Source organism: Labrus mixtus, chromosome 11 (assembly GCF_963584025.1).
Source record: "Labrus mixtus chromosome 11, fLabMix1.1, whole genome shotgun sequence".
Taxonomy (NCBI): domain Eukaryota; kingdom Metazoa; phylum Chordata; class Actinopteri; order Labriformes; family Labridae; genus Labrus; species Labrus mixtus.
Genome location: NC_083622.1, coordinates 6291021 through 6299023, shown reverse-complemented (window position 1 = coordinate 6299023; position 8003 = coordinate 6291021).

The following is an 8003-nucleotide window of genomic DNA, read 5'->3' as shown; positions in this document are numbered from 1 at the left end:
CCCAGGCGAGTGGGTGATCATCGGCCTGTGGTCATCCACAAGGAACCCATCACACATGTCTGCTCTTACAAGTGTCTCATGGTTCATATTGACAACACTCTCAGCTGGAGAACCCATGTTGAGAGTCTCTGCTCTAGACTGCAACAGCGTGTACTTCTTAGGCAGTTTGAGAGTCTCTGACATTCAGCAGAAATTCATGTAGTTATTCTACAATGCTGTTTGTGAAAGCATGATCAGATAAGGGATAACAGCCTGGCACTGTCACTTGTCAGTTCAGTTAAAATCACAGATAACTTGTCTTGTGCAGACTGCTCTGAAAATCATGGGCGTCAAAAAAACATCCATCTCTCCAAACACTCTATGAGCAGTCTGTTGTTAGACAGGCACAGAAAATAGTGTCTGATCCTACCCACATTCTTCACTCTGAGTTTCAGCTTTGACCCTCTGGGAGAAGATTCAGGGTCCCTCAGACCCAGCTGAACCGCTACAAACATTCATTTGTGCCAATGTCCGTTAATATTCTGAATAGCAGGTAATGTAGGATGTGCCCAGGGTCAGTGCAATATGCCAATATGTTACTGCTGCAAGAAGGTGTTTTTATGGAATTGTTACTTCACATGCTCTATGTTTTGTATGATCTCTATTTATGTATTTTATTTGTTATTCTCTTGTAACTCCAGTCCAATAAAAATGTCCTTTTGGGGACAATAAAGTATATCTTATTATTTTTGTTGTGTCATACAACTATGGTCTGCTCGGTTTGTTAAAGTGTCTGCAGATAACGCTTGTGTTGAATTGGTGCTTTACAAATAAAGATGGATTGATTAATTAGGCCTCTAACTCTGACAGTAAGAGAAACATTGACAGAGAACTGGAGGCAGAGCTGGTTTTATAAATCACAACAAGTTTGGACCTTTTAATTTTCCCTTCTTGTTTAATATGAAATATTTCCAATGCAGAACTTCCAGAGGGCTTTGGGTTGGCACGCAGATTGGCAGATTCAAGTTTTTTAACAAGTAAAAACACCTCATGGTATATGGAAGGGGAGAAACACAAAAATTGTTCATGTAAACCAAATACAAGATCAGAGAAAAACAAGTAAACAGCCATGGAGAATGACGAAATAAATAAATGCTAACTCGCCCAGCATAAGTGGACTCGAGCATACCGAAGCTAACTTATTGGCTAATATACTGAAATTAAGGCGTAAAGAATGACAGCTTTTTATCGCACACTAAGAGAGAATGTTAAAAATGATTTGACAAAGTACAGACATGAGATTAACCAGGCCCTGGGAGATATTAGGGAGGACCTGAAAACCACAACAACACGAGTTGAGGATGCGGAGCAGCGTGTCGAGAAACAGAGGAGTAACCTGGCACTGGAAATGAATCACACTCAAAGCAAAGTTTGTGAACACATTTTATTTCTCCCACAAATCAGGCTGTAAGAGGGTTGTGGCTATACTACTCCCAAATAGAATAGACTTCCAACTAACAACTGAAATTAAAGATAAAGAAGTTTGTTTAATTAATTAGAGGCAGAAGTTCCTTGACTGAATGTGAATATGCAAACAGGACATGATAGATCATTCATCAAAAAGATTTTTGTGCTACAAAGTTGGAAATTATGCCTAAAATGATGAAGAAGGGGTGGCAGTGGCCTACTGGTTACTTTACACATTTTATGTACGGAGACTATAGTCTTCAAATTTGGTGGCCCGAGTAGGAATCCAACCTGTCTCTCCTTTCCCGCATGTCAATCCCCTCTCCCTTATTTCTGTCTCCATCCACTGTCCTGTTTCTGTAATAACCGCATAAAAAGCCCCAAAATAAACCTTTAAAAAATGATTTTATAAAACAGAATATTAATAATAATATCACAATAATTTATAATGACTTAATAATGGTTAAAAGCATTATGCTGAGGTCAAAGAATGCTTTGTGTTTGAATTTGGTGAACTGGCCCTTTAAGACGGAATGTTGACTCTGTTATAGAATTAGAACATGTCCTTTGATGATGTCATCACAGGCTGATTCTGGTGTCTTGTTGACTCTGTTATAGAATTAGAACATGTCCTTTGATGATGTCATCACAGGCTGATTCTGGTGTCTCATTGACCTGTTGGAAACTCTATCAACTGAACGAGGACACGTGTTTCTGTTAGTGAAGGTATATCAAAAAGCCGTTAAATCGCAGCTACACTGATTCACAGTTGGTCATTTCTGAATAAGACAATGAACAACCACAGATCAGGAAGATTATTCTCCACTCCGGACATGGGCTCAGTGAAGAACCCTAACCCTGAGAGCAGTTCTGATAAAGAGGAGATCGAGAGACCACGGGATTCAGATGAGGATCTTCAGGAGAGCTCAGATGAGGAGTTAAGTTGTTGGGATTCAGATGCCCAGTCTGCAAATGAAGAGGAGGACAACAGCTCAGATGAGGAGAATTCTTGTGACCTGGCCGAGGAGTTTAATGAAGAGGAGGATAAGATCGTAAAGCTGGAGAATGTTTATCTGGCCGAGGAGTTGAATGAAGAGGAGGATAAGATCGTAAAGCTGGAGAATGTTTATCTGGCTGAGGAGTTGAATGAAGAGGAGGAAGAGAGCGTAGATGAGGAGAATTCTTATCTGGCTGAGGAGTTTAATGAAGAGGAGGATAAGATCGTAAAGCTGGAGAATGTTTATCTGGCTGAGGAGTTGAATGAAGAGGAGGAAGAGAGCGTAGATGAGGAGAATGTTTATCTGGCTGAGGAGTTGAATGAAGAGGAGGAAGAGAGCGTAGATGAGGAGAATTCTTATCTGGTCGAGGAGTTTAATGAAGAGGAGGAAAACACGACTGAATCCCTCATGAACTCTCTTGCAGCAGTAAACAGACAGCAGCAAGAAGCAGCAGAGGATGTGGGGGTAAATTGTGCTGAAGTCATGGCACTGAAAGACCACATCGCTGTGCAGCAGGAGGAAAGTCTAGAGAAAGACAACACAATCAGGTCTCTCTGTGTCGTTATTGAGAATCTTCGAAGTGCAATGGGAAACCGAGATGAAATGGTTTCCTGTCTGCAGGACAAAGTTAAACTGTTGGCCTCAGATCTGGAAGCTTCTTTCTCCCAGCAGCACAAGGAAGCAGAAAGACTCTCCCATCTGACTCAGGAAAACCAAAAGCTGGTTTCTGAGAATGAAAGACTGCAGAGTGAACTCCAATCTGCCCTGCTCGCTCTGAAAGAGCTCCAGGAAGAAGAAACAGGTGGCAGCAGATCTGAGGAGGAACATCTCAGGGCTCAAGTAGCTGATCTCATGAAGTCACAGACAGAGCTCCTGCTGAGCAAAGAAGAGCTGAAAGGAACAGTCTATGACATGACAGCAGAGCTCGAAGGGAAAAACACCATCATCAACAACCTCAAGAACAATCTGGAGGCGTGCCACATTCAGCAAGAACGATCAGAAGAGCTTTATCAGTTGAATTGTGCTGAGCAACAGGAGGACAGTCTGCAGAAAGACAAGGAAATAGGATCCCTGCACTTCAATATTCAGACTCTACTAACTGAAGCTGAAGACCGAGACAACACGGTTTCTGCGCTGGAAATCAAAGTCAAACAGTTGGCCTCAGACCTTGAAGAAGAACAAGCAAAAAACAGTTCTCTTCAGAGGGACCTCGAGGCTGCTCAGTTGAATTGTGCTGAGAAGCAACAGGAGGACAGTCTGCAGAAAGACAAGGAAATAGGATCCCTGCACTTCAATATTCAGACTCTACTAACTGAAGCTGAAGACCGAGACAACACGGTTTCTGCGCTGGAAATCAAAGTCAAACAGTTGGCCTCAGACCTTGAAGAAGAACAAGCAAAAAACAGTTCTCTTCAGAGGGACCTCGAGGCTGCTGTCTCCCGGCCACAGAAGGACGTAGAGGAATCAGAAGAGCTGGAAAGTCTGACTCCTGAAAATGAAAAACAGGCTTCTGAGATCACAAGGCTGAAAGGTGAACTCAAGGCTGCCAAGCTCGCTGAAGAACAGCTGCAGAAAGAAGGTAGCAGAAGAGATGAGGAGAATAAGGAGCAAAAAGCTCTGCTCATTAAAGCGCGTAAAACCCTTCAAAGTCGAAAGAAGGAGCTCCTTGAGAAGTCCCAGGCTTTAGAAAATAGTCTGGCTGCTGAAAAAGTATTAAAGTCTGCCCTCGAAGATGAAAAAATGTGCTCCAAGCGAATGTTCTCACAACAGCAGGCAGCACCTGATGCCGCCGAGTCCTCAAAGCGTCTGATGGACGAAGTGAAGATGTTGAGGAAGGAGAACGCAGACATCAGGGCTCAACTGGAGACCACATTTAGAGAACACCAGCAAACCAAGGCAAAATACGAGTTTCTTTATGAGCACCAGGAACAGATGCTTTCCTCAAAGACTGATATCATCTCAGAAAATAAGATCACCACCATGAACCTCCAGATCATGGTAGAAGACTTGAAGGCAGCACAGCTCGAGAGCAGGACAAGGCAGACATCTCTGGAAGGTGCACTCAGAGAGACGAGGGAGAAGACGTGTGAGCTGCAACAGGCAGCTGATAAAGCTGCCGCTCAGCTCGAGACAGAAAAGACCAAGTGCTTCAAGCAAGGACTCGAGCTGCAGGAAGCTTTGATCAAGAACAACGTGTGTCTGAAGGAAAGGCAGAACCTGTTGGAGGCTCTTCAGAGAACTCAGGACACCGGCTTCATGCAAACCAAACAACAGATGCAAACGGCCGACATCGACCTCAGGCTCATCAGACAACAAGTGGAACTGGACCAAAGCAGGACGGCTTTCCGCAAGCTGCATGATCAACACGCTGAACTGGGGAAGGAGAACTCCGACCTTAAAGGCAGCTATCGTAAGCTGCGTTACGCTTACAAGGATCTCAAGGTCCAATACAAAACGCTCTGCATCGCCAGCGATTACTCCCAATCATAACCCCGCCCACCTCGCTCCAAGGTAACCTGTCCCCAAATATCCTCTTCATCCAACCAAGCACAACTCCTCCAACAAGTGCTGTACTCCAGCGGATGAGCCTCATCACTCTTTCTGTCTTATTCTTTGTTTGTTTGTTTTTTTGTTTGGTGGGCACGGCGGTGCAGTGGGTAGCACTGTCACCCCCCCCCCCCTCTGGGAGGAGTTTAGCGTGTTCTCCCCGTGTCCATGTGGGTTTCCTCCGGGACGCTCCGGTTTCCTCCCACAGTCCAAAAATATGCACTATTAATGAATTGGCTGCTTTCAATAAATTAATAAATCAAATCATATCTGAAAATAAAATAAATATTAATCATAGCAACAAGAGAAATGTGTCGTCTCCCATTGAACAGTTTATAATAAAAAATGAAAACATGTCGGAGTGATTTTCACAAAATGCAGATATTTTGTGCTTTGTTGTGATAGAAACGACCTTGTTTTAAATATTAAAAAGACCGAGGAGATGGTGTTTGATCCCAGGCGAGTGGGTGATCATCGGCCTGTGGTCATCCACAAGGAACCCATCACACATGTCTGCTCTTACAAGTGTCTCATGGTTCATATTGACAACACTCTCAGCTGGAGAACCCATGTTGAGAGTCTCTGCTCTAGACTGCAACAGCGTGTACTTCTTAGGCAGTTTGAGAGTCTCTGACATTCAGCAGAAATTCATGTAGTTATTCTACAATGCTGTTTGTGAAAGCATGATCAGATAAGGGATAACAGCCTGGCACTGTCACTTGTCAGTTCAGTTAAAATCACAGATAACTTGTCTTGTGCAGACTGCTCTGAAAATCATGGGCGTCAAAAAAACATCCATCTCTCCAAACACTCTATGAGCAGTCTGTTGTTAGACAGGCACAGAAAATAGTGTCTGATCCTACCCACATTCTTCACTCTGAGTTTCAGCTTTGACCCTCTGGGAGAAGATTCAGGGTCCCTCAGACCCAGCTGAACCGCTACAAACATTCATTTGTGCCAATGTCCGTTAATATTCTGAATAGCAGGTAATGTAGGATGTGCCCAGGGTCAGTGCAATATGCCAATATGTTACTGCTGCAAGAAGGTGTTTTTATGGAATTGTTACTTCACATGCTCTATGTTTTGTATGATCTCTATTTATGTATTTTATTTGTTATTCTCTTGTAACTCCAGTCCAATAAAAATGTCCTTTTGGGGACAATAAAGTATATCTTATTATTTTTGTTGTGTCATACAACTATGGTCTGCTCGGTTTGTTAAAGTGTCTGCAGATAACGCTTGTTATGAATTGGTGCTTTACAAATAAAGATGGATTGATTAATTAGGCCTCTAACTCTGACAGTAAGAGAAACATTGACAGAGAACTGGAGGCAGAGCTGGTTTTATAAATCACAACAAGTTTGGACCTTTTAATTTTCCCTTCTTGTTTAATATGAAATATTTCCAATGCAGAACTTCCAGAGGGCTTTGGGTTGGCACGCAGATTGGCAGATTCAAGTTTTTTAACAAGTAAAAACACCTCATGGTATATGGAAGGGGAGAAACACAAAAATTGTTCATGTAAACCAAATACAAGATCAGAGAAAAACAAGTAAACAGCCATGGAGAATGACGAAATAAATAAATGCTAACTCGCCCAGCATAAGTGGACTCGAGCATACCGAAGCTAACTTATTGGCTAATATACTGAAATTAAGGCGTAAAGAATGACAGCTTTTTATCGCACACTAAGAGAGAATGTTAAAAATGATTTGACAAAGTACAGACATGAGATTAACCAGGCCCTGGGAGATATTAGGGAGGACCTGAAAACCACAACAACACGAGTTGAGGATGCGGAGCAGCGTGTCGAGAAACAGAGGAGTAACCTGGCACTGGAAATGAATCACACTCAAAGCAAAGTTTGTGAACACATTTTATTTCTCCCACAAATCAGGCTGTAAGAGGGTTGTGGCTATACTACTCCCAAATAGAATAGACTTCCAACTAACAACTGAAATTAAAGATAAAGAAGTTTGTTTAATTAATTAGAGGCAGAAGTTCCTTGACTGAATGTGAATATGCAAACAGGACATGATAGATCATTCATCAAAAAGATTTTTGTGCTACAAAGTTGGAAATTATGCCTAAAATGATGAAGAAGGGGTGGCAGTGGCCTACTGGTTACTTTACACATTTTATGTACGGAGACTATAGTCTTCAAATTTGGTGGCCCGAGTAGGAATCCAACCTGTCTCTCCTTTCCCGCATGTCAATCCCCTCTCCCTTATTTCTGTCTCCATCCACTGTCCTGTTTCTGTAATAACCGCATAAAAAGCCCCAAAATAAACCTTTAAAAAATGATTTTATAAAACAGAATATTAATAATAATATCACAATAATTTATAATGACTTAATAATGGTTAAAAGCATTATGCTGAGGTCAAAGAATGCTTTGTGTTTGAATTTGGTGAACTGGCCCTTTAAGACGGAATGTTGACTCTGTTATAGAATTAGAACATGTCCTTTGATGATGTCATCACAGGCTGATTCTGGTGTCTTGTTGACTCTGTTATAGAATTAGAACATGTCCTTTGATGATGTCATCACAGGCTGATTCTGGTGTCTCATTGACCTGTTGGAAACTCTATCAACTGAACGAGGACACGTGTTTCTGTTAGTGAAGGTATATCAAAAAGCCGTTAAATCGCAGCTACACTGATTCACAGTTGGTCATTTCTGAATAAGACAATGAACAACCACAGATCAGGAAGATTATTCTCCACTCCGGACATGGGCTCAGTGAAGAACCCTAACCCTGAGAGCAGTTCTGATAAAGAGGAGATCGAGAGACCACGGGATTCAGATGAGGATCTTCAGGAGAGCTCAGATGAGGAGTTAAGTTGTTGGGATTCAGATGCCCAGTCTGCAAATGAAGAGGAGGACAACAGCTCAGATGAGGAGAATTCTTGTGACCTGGCCGAGGAGTTTAATGAAGAGGAGGATAAGATCGTAAAGCTGGAGAATGTTTATCTGGCCGAGGAGTTGAATGAAGAGGAGGATAAGATCGTA